We start from the raw sequence: 17,539 nt of genomic DNA on the forward strand, positions 1-17,539 counted from the left end.
ATGTGCTTAACGGCGGGAAAAAATATTACCACCCGCCCACCTTTTTTGGGCAGAATCAGCAGAATGGGCAAAATCAAACATATGCCAACAGTGAATAGAGGCTGCAGAGTGACTTGGATAGGTTAGGTGAGTGCGCAAATGCATGGCAGATGAAATATAATGTGGATAAATGTGAGGTTATTCACTTTGGTGGTAAAAACAGAGAGACAGACTATTATCTGAATGGTGACAGATTAGGAAAAGGGGAGGTGCAACGAGACCTGGGTGTCATGGTACATCAGTCATTGAAGGTTGGCATGCAGGTACAGCAGGCGGTTAAGAAAGCAAATGGCATGTTGGCCTTCATAGTGAGGGAATTTGAGTACAGGGGCAGGGAGGTGTTACTACAGTTGCACAGGGCCTTGGTGAGGCCACACCTGGAGTATTGTGTACAGTTTTGGTCTCCTAACTTGAGGAAGGACATTCTTGCTATTGAGGGAGTGCAGCAAAGGTTCACCAGACTGATTCCCGGGATAGCTGGACTGACATATCAAGAAAGACTGGATCAACTGGGCTTGTATTCACTGGAGTTCAGAAGAATGAGTGGGGATCTCATAGAAACGTTTAAAATTCTGACGGGTTTAGATAGGTTAGATGCAGGAAGAATGTTCCCAATGTTGGGGAAGTCCAGAACCAGGGGTCACAGTCTAAGGATAAGGGGTAAGCCATTTAGGACTGAGATGAAGAGAAACTTCTTCACCCAGAGTGGTAAACCTGTGGAATTCTCTACCACAGAAAGTTGTGGAGGCCAATTCACTAAATATATTCAAAAAGGAGTTAGATGTAGTCCTTACTACTAGGGGGATCAAGGGGTATGGCGAGAAAGCAGGAATGGGGTACTGAAGTTACATGTTCAGCCATGAACTCATTGAATGGCGGTGCAGACTCGAAGGGCCGAATGGCCTACTCCTGCACCTATTTTCTATGTTTCTATGTTTCTATGTTTCAACGCCCACAATATCGCCCAGCGTTACTTTCCACATGGATTTAATGCCGAGATTCAATATTAATGCCCGCCCACTTTTTTTGTCATAAAGAGCATATTTACCGAAACTAGCGGCCATGAGATCGCCCTGCGACAATTTCACCACATCACACACATATCGCCCACAATATCGCTCGCCCAGAAAAATGCCCAGAAAAAGTGGAACTAACCGGAACGAATCACAGCATTATGGATGCCACGTTCGAGATCACATGTTGTGTCCTTTAAAAGGCTGCTGTGCTTCAACCTCGGCGGAGTTTGGATGTACTCTGAAGGTTGTTGGAATTGATGTGAACATCTGTACAAACATCTTGACCATACTGTAACCGATTGGAATTGAAGAGATGTCTTCATCGGGGCATTCCTTGTTTGTGACCAATCGGTGGAAAACAGTGAGCTACTGCAATGGGGCCTGTCCTTTCTCACCCTCTCTTGGTGACCAATTACATGCAGCAGACTCGACATCGCTGAAGAAACGCTCCACTGCATTAAGTGCCCAATGTAAGACGTGACAGACAGATGAGGAGGACCAGATCTGACACCCTCCGCAAGTACAAGGAGAAGCATTCTTACCTCGAATTGCGACACCACCTGCCTTCGGAGACTGCGCTTCCACAAAGAAGTTATCACTGAGGTATGCCAACTGATAAGGGCAGATCTGCAGCCTGCCAGCACCATCAGTACTGCACTGTCCGTCGAGGTCAAAGTCACCACGGCACTGTCATGCTATGCCTCGGGTTCTTTTCAGGCCACAGCTGGAGACATTTGCGGATTTTCTCAGCATGCCACACATCGCTGCGTTAGACAGGTCACTGAAGCCCTGTACGCATGCAGGAAGGACTTGATCAGCTTCCCTATGACCAGGGAGGCACAGAGTAAGAGGGCTCTAGGATTCTCCAGATTTACAAACTTCCCCAAGGTGCAGGGAGCAATAGACTGTACGCACACCACGATGTGGGCACCTTTTCAGGATGCTGAGGTTTTTAGAAACCGCAAGGGATCCCACTCCCTGAATGTCCAGCTGGTTGTCGATCAGCAGCATATTATACTGGCAGTGAATGCTCAATTTCCGGGCAGCATCCATGATGCTCACATCCTGCGTGAGAGCACTGTATCTGACTTGTTTAACAATGAGCCACAAGATCAATGCTGGATGTTTGGTGATAAAGGATATGGCCTCAAACCTGGCTGATGACCCCCCTGCGTGACACCCACACCAAAGCCGAGAGGCTATACAATGAGAGCCACAGAGCAACTCGCAATATCGTGGAGAAAACCATTGGAGTGCTCAAGCAGCGCTTTACATGCCTGGACCACTCAGGAGGCGAGCTCCAATACCAGGTAGCTAAATTTGTGGTGGTGTGTTCCATGCTGCACAACTTGGCTGTCAGGAGGGGACAAGAATTGCCTGAGAAGTCTGATAGTCCACCTCAGCAGAGAGAGGAAGAGGAGGACGAGGAGGCGGACGCTGACATCGGCCCAGACAATCAGGCCGACGCTGAAGCCATGCCCCCACCCCCGTATAGACCACATGAAAGGGCCCATGGTGGCATGATAGCTGCAAGAGCCTTATGTCAAGAGTTAATCAATGATCGTTTTGCCTGAAAGAATGTTGGTGTTATTTCCAAGGCTAACACACTGCTGGGTGTGCAGGTCATACATCAATGGTGGGCATCACCTTGGTGACAGTTAAAGTTTAAGTTGATTGAAGTTAAGTGTGATTATACCCTTTGATGTAAAGGAATCACCAGCGTGTAATGGTGCAGCTATCTGAGCTAATGCGCAACAAGGTTTTGTTCAATAAAAAACATTTAAACTGAACATTAGTCTGAAATCATCAGTATTTCTGTACAAACCAAACCTTCCCCCTCCCCCCCACCACCCCCCCCCCGCTCCCGCTTCTTCTCCCTACCTCTACCCCTTCCCCTCCTGACTCCAAGCCACCTGACCGAGGAGGTCCTCAGGCGATGCTTCATTGTGGGGGGGGTGGTTGACGACCGAAGCGCTGCTTGGACAGATACGGGAGAGAACGGTCCTGAGGTGGAAACGTGCTCCAAGCCAGAAGCAAGATGTTGCTGCTGGCTCTCATGTCTGGTTGGCAATGGGGGTGCGGCACCTTGGGGTGCAGTGCAGTGCTCCAGGATCACTGCCACCAGTGTTCCTGGCTATCAGCTCCAGGGCCTCCTCCATCTCTTCCATGTTATATCTTATTTGTTGGACAAAAACTTGGTGCCAACTATGTTCTTGGTGCTTAATAGGCTTTTTGCTACTGGTGAATCTCTGTCGTTCCTCCCACAACAGCCAGACAAGCACACACCACAGCCATACATGCTTTCAGTCCCTCTGAGCTGCCTCTCTCTCTGTCTCCTCTTCTGTGCATGTCATGATGACCCTTGACCTCCTGAATCGCGGGAATCGAGCATTGCCATGCCGTTGCTAAGGACGGCCACACTTTACGGCAGAAGGTCAAAAAAATGTAACGCTGCTACCCATTTGATATCGCTCAAGAAACAACCATTTTCAAAAATGGAAACTAGGTGTTTTGAGAATGGCGAGAAGCCGACAATCTAAAAACCCTTTTTTAATGCCCACACCAGAAATAACGCCCATTTTTGAGCGATAAGCACAAAAGTGGAGGTTCGAGCCCTTTGTGTTTTAAAAATAAATTCTGATGTTTGTGGCTAGCTGAGGTGTGTTATCCCTAGTTCGATAGAAATGAATTATGTTTTACTGTACTTCTGTGGTATGTCTTTAAAATGTTGCTGTAATATTTGTTACAATATTCAAAAGGCAAAATACGGACCCTAATCTGGTCTGGATTTGGACCACAAATCCCAATCTTTTCTTTGTTTTTCAAGATTTCTCCCCTTATAACGGCACTGACTCTTAATCGCCATTTTCATTGTAACACTAGACAATGGGCATCAGACTGTTGGGGTGTGAAGGCATCACGACAAAGCTAATCTTCTCTTCCCTCAATGTCTATACACAAACAATTTCCAATAGGGACCACCAGGTAACAATCAAGTAAAGGAAACCTGTCGGATTTTCCCTTCCCTTCCCAAGGAATAATAATGACAATTGAGATACCCCACCACAACCGTTGATGTTTTACTGTAGTCAGCACTGACCAGAGATCTATCTTGGGCCCCACCTCTTCAATATAACTTAACAGTGTTTCACATGGTATATTTACTCAGTCAGCCATCAGGTTAACCCATTTCTATCATTTTAAAACAGTGTATAGGGCTCAATTTTGCCCAAGCCCGTTTTCTGGCGTATTGCCAGAGTTACTATTTTCTCGGCCAGAAATGTGTCGGAAATAATTTGCCAAAGTTTCCCCGATCTATGATTTAAATTTGGCGCTGCGCTGCAGGTCCTGTTGCCTCAGGGGGTGGAGCTTGCTGTCCACGGCGAAAAACAATGCCGCACCTTCTGCACATGCGCGGGGGGGGAAAAAGTTACGTATCTGACGCCGTTGCAATGGACGCGCAGGCTCAGTACAGCTCCGAGTTGGCAATCATCCATTTTTAAAGAGCCAGTTGTGTGTGTGTTACAAGTGCTGCATGAGAGCATTGGAAAAATTACAGCTGCTGCAGTACAAGATGCAACGCGGTGCAAGGACCAAGAATTTCTTACAGGATGAAGTGGAGGCACTAGTTACTGTGATTGAGAACAGAGGGCAGGACATCAGCAGAGGTCACATAAAAGTTCCACTCAAAGAAATGAAGAAATGCTGGAACCAAGTTGCAGAAGATTAATGCACAATGGTGACCACCACGCGATCTGGAGGCCAGAGTAAAAAGAAGTGGCAGGACCTTGGTCAAGTAGTTAGTGTAATATTTTCATTTATTCAATGCAATTGCAATTGAAAATGTGACCATCTGTATGTCCCACCCAGCAGAAAGACACCCTCTCTAAAAAGTTATGTTTTCATCTTTGCAGAGGAAGGTGGCACATAATCAAACAGGAGGAGGCCCGGCAAATCTGCAGCCACTGACACCCTTGGAAGACAGGGTTGCTGCTTTGATGGGTCCTGCCTGGAAAAAAAGCAATCAGCACTGCACAAGCTGGGCCCACACTCGAGGGAGAGGGTATGTCCTGCAAATTCCACAGTCTGGCTTTGCTAAATGTTAAGTACTGCGCAGGTTAGCTATGTTTCAGTTCCTGGGGATGTCTCCGTCAGCTACGCTTCAGTCGATGCAATGTGCTATCATTCATCGTGGTCCTTCAAATCAGTCTGCTGCCTGGCCTGCACTGTATGAGCCTCTCATGCCACCCACCCTGTCCCTTCCTCTGCTGCTAACCATTTGAATGTGTTCTGTTATAGTTTGCAGAACTTGAGGCCGACCCTAATGATATAGAAGAAAATTCAGACGAGGACCAGCCTGAACAGGATAAAATGTTCTAATCCAAACCTCCAGACCAAGAACATATGGGGGGGGGGGGGAGGGGATGGAGCTGGATGAAGCCTCCACTGTTGTACTGACTTTGGAGGAGGTGGTTCCGCTCATTGCGATGATAGTCACTTCCGTGACTGGTGGTTGTAGTGGTGGTGGGACATTCCATAGTTTCCCACTTTCCAAGGTTGCGAGTCCCAGTGGTGGGGTGCAGCAAGGCACAATCAAGGCCTCACCGTCCCAGGCTGCGGGTCCCAGTGGTGGGGTGCGCGCCATACCCGTGGGGAGGAGAGGAAGGAGAGCTCGACCGCACTCTCCTGAGGTGCAGGATCAAACAGATGCAGTTCCAATGATGTCATTGAGTGCGGAGAGCATTGACCTTACCCAATCACTCCTAGACACCATCAGTGGGGTGAGTGATGAGGTAGCGGGACTGTCGGGAGAAGTAACAGCAATGACACGAGAAATGGGAACGATGTCTGGAATCATTAGTGAGGGAATAATGATCATGAGGGAGGGAATGTCAGAGGTAGCTGATGCGCTGCCAGTGACCATCAGGGAGGGAATGTCAGAGATAGTGCAAACACTGTCATTGACCATGAAGAAGGGAATGTTGCAGGTAGTTCAGACAGTTTTGCTCAACATGAGGGAAGGAATGTTGCAGGTAGTTCAGACAGTTTTGCTCAACATGAGGGAGGGAATGTTGCAGGTCGTTGAGACACTGGTAGGGCGCATGAGGGACGGCATATTGGAGTTAGCTGCTGCAATAAGGGAACACGCCCAGACCGCCGCCCATTGACAGAATCAATTGCTACTTCCACTCCAATCCCCACACCAGCCTTTGAAGAGCCCAAAGCCGGGCCCTCCAACTTACCGCCTGGGCCCTCCAACTTGCCGCCTGGTCTCTCCAACTTGCCGCCTGGGCCCTCCAACTTGCCGCCTGGTCTCTCCAACTTGCCGCCTGGGCCCTCCAACTTGCCGCCTGGTCTCTCCAACTTGCCGCCCGCCGCCGATGCTGCCCCCCACCCCCCCCACCCTCAACAGGTGCACACTACCTGAGATGTTAGAAAGAATAAGCTTGGTACCAAGCCCAGAAACACTGCCGATGGGCAGGGGTGGTGGCGTGTCCAAGACCAAGCGCAGCGAGTGGTCTTAGAATAAGGTGCAGGAGAGATGGGTGCAGCCTTTCTTTGCTGCTGATGTTGTGTTGTTATTATTATTGTTGTTACTGATGTAACTGTTCTCAAAGTAAAATTTTTTGTAAGTTATGTAAATTTACAAGTTTAAAAGTTTGTAAGTAATCTTAAAGTTTTTAACTGATCTTAAAGAGTGATCTTAAATAAAAGTTTGATACAAGAATAATTTTACTAAAGTTAAGTACAAAAGAACTGTTTGTTAAACTTTTGAATAAAATATATTTTACATTAAAACTGAATCATGTTCCATTAACACAACACAACATTACGGAACAGCTCCAAACAGTAAACATGGTCCATGTGGAATACTTGTCGCTGAGCCCTCAGGCAGCAGTAAAGCGTTCACGGATGAGCTGCTGGCACAAGGCTCCAGCAATCGTTAAAGGGGCACGATGGCCCGCCCACCTCCGCCGTCATGCTCCGGCCTCAGGCACTTGCATAGCTTCCTTGTCCTTGTCGTCCTCCTCCTGTTCGTCATCTGCATCTTCCGCATCAGCCAATCTCACCGCAGGTGGATCTTTCACTACCAGGTGCTGCTGCCTCATGATGGCTAAGTTATGCAGCATGCAGCACACAACAGTGGACTGACCAACAATCTCAGGGGAGTAGCCTCCAGAATGGTCCAGGCATTGGAAACGCTGTTTCAATATGCCAATGGTCCTCTCAATGATGCTGCGCGTCGCAATGTGCGCCATGTTATATTCACGGTCAGCTTCCGTCCGAGTTACGTGTAGGGGCGTCATGAGCCAGGTGGTGAGGCCGAACCCTTTGTCTCCCAGTAGCCAGCTCTGCCCTTCTGGCTGCTGCTGAAACATGGCAGATATAACGCTGTCGAGTAGTATGAACGCATTATGAGAGCTCCCAGTGTACCTCATATTGACTGACAGGATATGATGCATGTGTCACACACGAGCTGTGCATTAACGGAGTGGAAGCCTTTTCTGTTCCTGTACATCTCGGAATCCTCCAAAGGTGCTCACAAGGCGATGTGGGTAAAATCAATGCAGCCTGTATCTTTGGAAAGCCAGCAATCCTGGAGAAGCCCACAGCCCTGTCATGGATTGCTTGGCCGGTCATGGGGAACTTCATGAAGTCATTCCTCCGCACATACAGTGCAGCTGTCACCTGTGCAGACATGTGTTGCATGTTGAGAGATGGCGCACACATCCCCAGTTGTAGCTTGAAACGAACCAGAGGCATAGAATGAAAGTGCAGCTGTAGCCTTCACTTCAACTGAAAAAGCAGTCCTCCTGATGCTTCAAGGCTGCAGGTCTGCTTTGACCATCTCACAGATCTCAGTTACAACTTCTTTGCGGAAACGCAGCCTTCTGACACAGTCTGCATCACTCAGGTGGAGATACAAATACCTGTCTCGATATACCCGAGGTGGGTGTCATGTATTTAATCATCTTGCAATGACATTGTCATGAAACTGTAACCCCTCATGTACACTGTACCTGTACCCTAGAAATGCACACTCTGACCACATTCAGGGTGGTCAAAGCTGCAGGTTCCAGCAATATAGCTGTAGGATTTGTAATTTCAGTGGACACTTGACCAGGATGTGCAAAAAGGCAGTAGCGAGGCTAATCTGCGAGACAGAGGAACCAGACGAGGGGTCTGCAATGCAGGATGAGGCCTGGGGAAAAGCCATAGATGCTGAAGTTCAGCGGGTTCATGTGGTTGACGTTCATAGCTCATACACTAAAATGCCACCCATGATGATGAAAGTCTTGCTGAATGGCATCCCGGTGCACATGGAGCTGGATACGGGAGCTAGCCAGTCACTCATGAGCGGCCAACAATTTGAGAGACTATGGCCACACAGAGCTAGCAGGCCCAAACTGGAACGCATTGAGACGCAGCTACAGACGTACACCAAAGAGATCATCCCAGTGCTGGGCAGTGCAAACTTGGTGGTAACACATAATGGATCACAGAACTGGCTGCCACTCTGGATCGTTCGGGAAATGGCCCTGCGATTTTGGGGAGGAGTTGGCTAGCTGAGATGAATTGGAAATGGGGGGATGTGCACGCCATTTCATCCGTGGAGCAAAGTTCATGCTCACAGGTCCTGCAAAAATTCGGGTCACTGTTTCAACCTGGTGTCGAAACGTTCAAGGGCACTAAAGTAGTGATACGCATCATTCCGGATGCCAGACCAGTGCACCACAAAGCCAGAGCAATGCCGTACGTGATGCGTGAGAAAATTGAATGTGAACCGGACAGGCTACTCAGAGAGGGCATATTTCGGCCGTTAAATTCAGCGACTGGGCAAGACCCATCGTTCCCTTCCTCAAAGCAGATGGCTCGGATAGGATTTGTGGCGACTACAAAGCCACCATCAACCGAGTATCGCTGCAAGACCAATACCCGCTTCTGAGAACGGAGGACCTTTTTGCCATGCTGGCAGGTGGCAAGCTGTTCACAAAGTTGGACCTCACTTTGGCCTACATGACTCAGGAACTGGCTGAAGAATCCAAGCTTCTGACCATCATCATGACGCACAAGGGATTATTTGTCTACAACAGGTGTTCGTTTGGCATTCGTTTGGCAGCAGTTATCTTTCAGAGAAACATGAAAAGCTCGCTCAAATCCATTCCTGGAACGATCGTATTCCAAGACGACATTCTCATAAAGGGTCGAGACACCAAAGAACACCTCCATAACCTGGAGGAGGTGCTACGCCGATTGGATCGGGTAGGCTTGCGGCTGAAAAAGGCCAAGTGTGTGTTTTTGGCCCCAGAGGTTGAGTTTTTGGGCAGGAGGGTTGCCGCAGATGGGATCCGACCCACTGAATCAAAAATGGAGTTGCGATCATTCCTGGGACTTTTGAACTATTTTGGGAACTTTCTGCCGAACTTACGCACATTGTTGGAGCTGTTACACATGCTCCTGCGTGAAGGTTGTGAATGGTTTTGGGGGGGCTGTCAAGAACGGGCTTTCAATAAGGCGAGGAACCTGCTGTGTTCCAACAAACTGTTGACTTTGTATGACTCCTGTAAAAAACTGATCTTAACATGCGATGCGTCATCCTACGGGGTTGGGTGTGTGTTGCAGCAGAGTAATGATGACGGCCGACTCCAACCGATGGCTTACGCCTCCAGGTCGCTCTCCCAGGCAGAGCGTGGATACGGCATGGTCGAGAAGGAAGCACTCGCTTGTGTTTACGATGTGAAAAAGATGCACCAGTACCTTTTTGGTAGAGAGTTCGAGCTAGAGACGGACCACAAGCCGTTAACCTCCTTGTTATCCAATAGCAAGGCTTTCAACTCCAATGCGTTAGCTCGCATACAGCGCTGGGCCCTCACGCTGGCTGTGTATGACTATACCATACGGCACCGGCCAGGCACCGAAAATTGCGCTAACGCGCTCAGCAGGCTCCCACTGGCCACCACCGAGGTGGTGTCGGAGCAGAGCGCCAAGATGTTCATGGCCGTTGAGGCTTTTGACACTGCGAGTTCCCCCATCACAGCCCGACAGATCAAACTCTGGACCAACAGGGACCCCCTCTTATCCATGATAAAGAAATGTGTCCTGACTGGGGATTGGGCGCCCGCACACAGGGCATGCCCCGAGGAAGTCAGACCGTTTCAGAGACGGGTGGATGAGCTCTCCATCCAAGCCGACTGCCTGCTATGGGGCAACCGGGTAGTCATGCCCCAGAAAGGAAGGAAAGCGTTCATCAGGGAACTCCACAGCGAGCACCATGGCATCGTGATAATTGTATGGTGGCCGGGGATTGACTCAGACCTGGAACACTGGGTTCGCAGGTGCACGACGTGTGTCCAGCTGGGCAATGCCCCCAGGGAGGCCCCACTCAGCCCGTGACCCTGGCCCATCAGACCATGGTCACGTATTCATGTAGACTATGCGGGCCCGTTCATGGAGAAAATGTTCCTGATCGTTTTCGATGCATACTCGAAGTGGATGGAGTGCATCATATTGAACTCGTGCACGACACCCATCACCGTGGAGAGTCTGCGTGCGGTTTTCATGACCCATGGCTTGCCGGACATCCTGGTCAGCGACAATGGCCCGTCTTTCGCCAGCCATGAATTCCAGGAGCTTATGTCGGGCAATGGTATCAAGCACGTCCAGACAGCGCCGTTCAAGCCGGCTTCCAATGGCCAGGCGGAACAGGCAGTCCAAGTCATAAAACAGGGCATGCTACGCATCCAAGGACCTCCCTTCAGTACCGCCTATCGAGTCTCCTGCTGGCCTACAGGTCCCATCCGCACTCGCTCACGGGAGGTACGCCAGCGGAACTCCTCATGAGACGCACACTTAAGACACGGCTGTCCCTCATTCACGCAGCCTGGCAGACATTGTTGAGGGCAAGCGCCGGTCCCAAACCGAGCTCCATGATCAAAATTCAAGGGGGAGGTGTATAGAAATAGATGACCCGGTATTTGTTCCTAACCATGCTTTGGGACCCAAGTGGCTTGAGGGCACCGTAATTGGAAAAGAAGGAAATAGAGTCATGGTGGTCCGACTAAACAATGGGCAGATATGCCGCAAACACTTGGACCAAGTAAAGAAAAGGTTCAGCATAGACACGGAGAACCTGAAAAAGAGCATGAGATGGCACCCACACCACTGCCAGCGGATGAGCAACAAAGACAGTCCTCAGCATGCACAGTCCCTGCGGCCAGCCCGGACAGGCCGGAATCACCTCAAGTGACAGAGACGCGTGCCGAGGCTCAGCCACCAGAGACACAACTGCGGCGCTCCACGAGAGAGCGTCGACCACCTGACAGACTGAACTTCTGAAACAAAAAGACTTAAGGGGGGAGGTGATGTCATGTATTTAACCATCTTGCAATGACATAGTCATGTAACTGTAACTAATGTACATTGTACCTGTACCCTAGAAATGCACACCCTGACCACAGAGGGTGAACTTGTGGGAGACACTCCTCACATGGGTTTCCAGGGATAAAAGGGGAGGTCCCAACCAGCGTCAGCACTCCTTGGTCCTGGCAATAAAGGTGAAGGTCACAGAGTGACCATGTCTGATATATCTATGCTTTGTGTGAGTTTGTAGTAAGGTGCAGGGATACTACAGTGGGTAAGGCCTCCTGCCCAGCACCCTACGGACTCTGATGTTCCTGATGCGATGACACCGAATCAATTGTCTCCTACGCAGCACCATGATGCAGAAGGCTCGCACAAGATATGGCATTGTCAGTATTGCCCCCATACTTAGATTTTACCTTTTGAAAGAAGCTCAAAATGGCAGGAAAGCAGGTAAGACAGGTTCACAGTTCTCTCTCCCCAAGCGCTACAGGGATGGACCACATCCAAGGTCTTGTGACTTCTCGTCTGTGTCCACCCCACCACCCTTAAGTAATTGTAGTCTCGTGACATCTCCCCTTCTCTCTCTCCCCTGACCCCCACCCCCTACTCATTGCAGTCTTCAGAAGCCTTCCAATCGGCACCTCGCTCCCCGGGCTCAGTCTGCAGAAGCCTTCCGAACGGCACCTCACTCTTCGGGCTCAGTACATAAGCCTTCCGATCAGCACCTCATGCTCTTGTTTCTCCCCGCCACCCCCGGGCTTGTTTTCCAGCTGAGCCCCGAGCGCCTGTGTCCGGGCGCGGGGCCGATTCTGCCGGCCAAAGCTACGACCCTCCAGCCCTGCTTCAAGACATTCGGTGGTGGCGTGTGAGTAAAATAGAAGAGAAAACTTCTGAAATCCAACAAACTTCCATTGACTATATTGACAGGTAAAAAAAGTTGAACTTTATTATTGATTTTTACAGTGTTCTTGACTCGCTCCAAAATCTTCGATTTAAAACAATGGCGTCTTTCAGTGCCAATTTGTGAATGTACCCGTTTTCTTAAGTGCCCAGAAGGTTTTTCGTGGGTGGCCAGATACGACAACCTTGGAGGTGTTAACTATGCAAGAAAGGTTCAAACTTAGTCCTGTTTAACTAAGCAAGGTACAACCTTGTTTCTGCTTTGTTCAGGCTCAACGTGTCTGACTCACAAAATGGCTGGCCTTTTATACCAGAGTAGCACCATGTGCTTGCTGCTCAGTGGCCCGCAACAATAATACCATCTGGTAGCTACAAACAGCATGTACATATATGACAATACCCTCCTCTGAGATCTTATCACAATCTTTCACAGGTTGGGACGGTCTGGTGGTTTACACTCCCGGGTTGACCGCCTCAGTTCGATTCTGGCCTTGGGTGAATGTGAGGAGTTTGTTGTGGCTGGTGGCTGGATTGCTGACATGTTGGGGGTGGCAGTGGCCATGTCAGGAATTTCAAGTCCATTTTTATTGAACAAGTCCGTGATGGAAATTCCGGGTTCATTTGAGTCCACTGAAGGCTGCTGGTTGGTTGGTTGGTCGTCGATGGTGTCTTCGTCCGACTACTCTGGCTCATCTGTGTGCCTCAGCTTTATTTGATCCATGTGTTTCCTGCAAGTTTGCCCATTCTTGAGCTTAATAACAAATACTCTGTTGTCCTCCTTGGCCATGACCGTACCAGCGATCCATTTGGGACCCTGACCATAATTCAACACATATACAGGATCATTAACAGAAATTTTGCGTGACACAATTGCACGATCATGGTACCATTGTTGACTCTGTCTTATTCAACATGATTACTTAAATCCGGTGTACAAGAATAACCTTGGTCTTCAGACCTCTTTTCATCATGAGTTCAGCAGGATAGACCCTGGGAGTGTGTGGGGTCTTGTCCTGTAACTCAGCAGTATGCAAGACAAGCAGGTCTGCAGTGACCCTTGGGTTACTCTCCTCATGCTTTGCTTGATAATTTGTACTGCACGTTCTGCTTGCCTGTTGGACACAGGCTTGAACGGCGCTGACCTTACATGTTTTATGCCATTAAGTTTTACAAACTCCTGAAACTCCTGACTGGTAAAGCACTATGTCAGGCAGACCATGTGTCGCGAACATGACATTGAGATTCTCTATGGTTGCCGTGGACATACTGGATGACATGATTATGCATTCTATTCACTTCGAATAAGCATCCACCACCACTAAAAACATTTTGCCCAGGAAGGGACCTACAAAATCTACATGGATCCTGGACCAAGGTTTGGATGGCCATAATCACAGACTCAATGGCGATTCCGTTGGTGCTTTGCTGATCTGCATGCAGGTGTTGCACTGATGCACGCAGGCTTCCAGCTCAGAATCAATTCCTGGCCACCATACATGGGACCTGGCGATGACCTTCATCATCACTATACAAGGATGTGTGCTGTGTAACTCACGCACAAACTTCTCTCTCTGTTTCTTAGGCATTACAACTCGATTGCCCCACAATATGCAATCTGCTTGAATAGACAGTTCATCCTTGCGACGAATGTACGGTTTGGCCTCCTCGTACATTTGCTTAGGTATGGCAGACCAATCCCCTTTGAGGATGCAACCCTTTACCACCGATAATATCGGGTCCTGGCTGGTCCAGGACTTAACTTGTTGAGCCGTGACTGAGGTACCTTCATTCTCAAAAGCATCCATGATTAACATTAGATCCGCCGGTTGCGGTGTTTCCACCTCCAGTGTGGGCAACGGCAACCGGCTCAAAGCATCAGCACAATTCTCTGTACCAGTTCTGTGGCGAATGACATAATCATAGGCAGATAATGTCAGCGACCACCTTTGGATGCGGGATGAAGCGATGGTACTGATACCTTTGCTCTCGGAAAACAACAAAATGAGCGGCTTGTGAGCGGTCTCTAATTCATACCTCAGACCGAACAGGTATTGATGCATCTTTTTAACACCGTACACGCACGCTAGACCTTCTTATTCTACCATACTGTAGGCTCTTTCTGTTTTGGACAAACTTTTGGATGCATACGCAACAGGTTGAAGTTTCCGCAACTCATTGGTTTGTTGTAACACGCAACCAATTCCATATGACGATGCTTCACAGGCCAAAACTAAACGTTTACATGGGTCATAATGTACCAGCAGCTTGTTCGAGCAAAGCAGATTGGTGGCTTTCTCGAAAGTTCTGTCTTGCAATGCGCCCCACACCCAGTTGTTGCCTTTTCTCAATAGCATGTGCAGTGGTTCAAGTAAGATGCTCAATTTAGGTAGGAAGTTACCAAAGTAGTTGAGTAGACCCAGGAACTGTTATGTCTTTAATACTCTTATGAATGACTCCACGAAGTCCAGTATTGTACTTGAGCTGGTGTGACCGTAATCCCATTTATTGTAACTCCAAAGTGAGGCACAAGCATGGTGGGCAGCCTTTTATACTGGCCTCTGCACACCTATGCAGGTGAACCCTCAGGTCTCCCACTGCAGTGCCCTCTGGTGGCACACCTTATGTGACTATAGAGTTAGTAGACATGGCCTACATACATGACAGGACCGGAACCAATGTCCTCGGGGGAGTGTTTGCTCGTGCTGTTAGGGAGGAGTTAAATTAATATGGCAGGAAGATGGGAACCTATGCAGGGAGACAGAGGGAAGTAGAAGCAAAAGATAGAAAGAAGAAAAGTAAAAGTGGAGGGCAGAGAAACCCAAGGCAAAAATCAAAAAGGGCCACATTACATCAAAAATCTAAAGGGGCAAAGTGTGTTAAAAACACAAGCCTGAAGGCTCTGTGCCTCAATGCGAGGAGTATTCGTAATAAGGTGGATGAATTAACTGCACAGGCAGCAATTAATGAATATGATATAATTGGCATCACGGAGACATGACTCCAGGACAACCAAGGCTGGGAACTCAACATCCAGGGGTATTCAATATTCAGGAAGGATAGACAGAAAGGAAAAGGAAATGGGGTAGGGTTGCTTGTTAAAGAGGAAATTAACGCAATAGTACGGAAGGACATTAGCTTGGATGATGTGGAATCTGTATGGGTGGAGTTGCGGAATACCAAAGGGCAGAAAACACGAGTGGGAGTTGTGTACAGACCACCAAACAGTAATAGTGAGGTTGGGGACAGCATCAAACAAGAAATTAGATGTGCGTGCAATAAAGGTACAGCAGTTATCATGAGCGACTTTAATCTACATAGTAATTGGGCTAACCAAACTGGTAGCAATGCGGTGGAGGAGGATTTCCTGGAGTGTATTAGGGATGGTTTTCTAAACCAATATGTCGAAGAACCAACTAGAGGGCTGGCCATCCTAGACTGGGTGATGTGTAACGAGAAGGGACTAATTAGCAATCGTGCTGTGCGAGGCCCCTTGGGGAAGAGTGACCATAATATGGTAGAATTCTTTATTAAGATGGAGAGTGACACAGTTAATTCAGAGACTAGGGTCCTGAACTTAAGGAAAGGTAACTTCGATGGTATGAGACATGAATTGGCTAGAATAGACTGGAGAGTGATACTTAAAGGGTTGACGGTGGATAGGCAATGGCAAAAATTTAAAGATCACATGGATGAACTTCAACAATTGTACATCCCTGTCTGGAGTAAAAATAAAACGGGGAAGTTGGCTCAATCGTGGCTAACAAGGGAAATTAAAGAAACTGTTAAATCCAAGGAAGAGGCATATAAATTGGCCAGAAAATGCAGCAAACCTGAGGACTCGGAGAAATTTAGAATGAAATTAGAGAAGGACAAAGGGTTTAATTAGGAGGGGGGAAATAGAGTATGAGAGGAAGCTTGCAGGGAACATAAAAATTTGCTGCAATAGCTTCTACAGATATGTGAAGAAAAAAAGATTAGTGAAGACAAACGTAGGTCCCTTGCAGTCAGATTCAGATGAATATTTAATGGGGAACAAAGAAATGGCAGACCAGTTGAACAAATACTTTGGTTCTGTCTTCACAAAGGAAGACACAAATAACCTTCCGGAAATACTAGGGGACCGAGGGTCTAGTGAGAAGGAGGAACTGAAGGAAATCCTTATTCGGCGGGAAATTGTGTTAGGGAAATTGATGGGATTCAAGGCCGATATATCCCCGGGGCCTGATCGTCTGCATCCAAGAATACTTAATGATGTGGCCCGAGAAATAGTGGATGCATTGGTGATCATTTTCCAACAGTCTATCGACTCTGGATCAATTCCTATGGACTGGAGGGTAGCTAATGTAACATCACGTTTTAAGAAAGGAGGGAGAGAGAAAACGGGTAATTATAGACCGGTTAGCCTGACATTAGTAGTGGGGAAAATGTTGGAATCAATTATTAAGGATGAAATAGCGGCGCATTTGGAAAGCAGTGACAGGATTGGTCCAAATAAGCATAGATTTATGAAAGGGAAATCCTGCTTGACAAATCTTCTGTAATTTTTTGAGGATGTAACTAGTAGAGTGGACAAGTGGATATAATGTATTTGGACTTTAAAAAGGCTTTTGACAAGGTCCCACACAAGAGATTGGTGTGCAAAATTAAAGCACATGGCATTGGGGGTAATGTACTGACGTGGATAGAGAACTGATTGGCAGACAGGAAGCAGAGAGTGAGGATAAATGGGTCCTTTTCAGAATGGCAGGCAGTGACTAGTGGAGTGTCACAAGGCTTAGTGCTGGGACCCCAGCTATTTACAATATACATCAATGATTTGGATGAAGGAATTGAGAGTAATATCTCCAAGTTTGCAGATGACATTAAGTTGGGTGGTGGTGTGAGCTGTGAGGAGATCGCTAAGAGGCTGCAGGATAACTTGGACAGGTTAGGTGAGTGGGCAAATACATGGCAGATGCAGTGTAATGTGGTTAAATGTGAGGCTATCTACTTTGGTGGCAAAAACACGAAGGCAGAATATTATCTGAATGGCGGCAGATTAGGAAAAGGGGAGGTGCAACGAGACCTGGGTGTCATAGTACATCAGTAATTGAAAGTTGGCATGCAGGTACAGCAGGCAGTGAAGAAGACAAATGGTATGTTGGCCTTCATAGCTAGAGGATTTGAGTATAGGAGCAGGGAGGTCTTACTGCAGTTGTTCAGGGCCTTGGTGAGGCCTC

The sequence above is a fragment of the Pristiophorus japonicus genome, chromosome 5 (assembly GCF_044704955.1).
Source record: "Pristiophorus japonicus isolate sPriJap1 chromosome 5, sPriJap1.hap1, whole genome shotgun sequence".
NCBI lineage: Eukaryota > Metazoa > Chordata > Chondrichthyes > Pristiophoridae > Pristiophorus > Pristiophorus japonicus.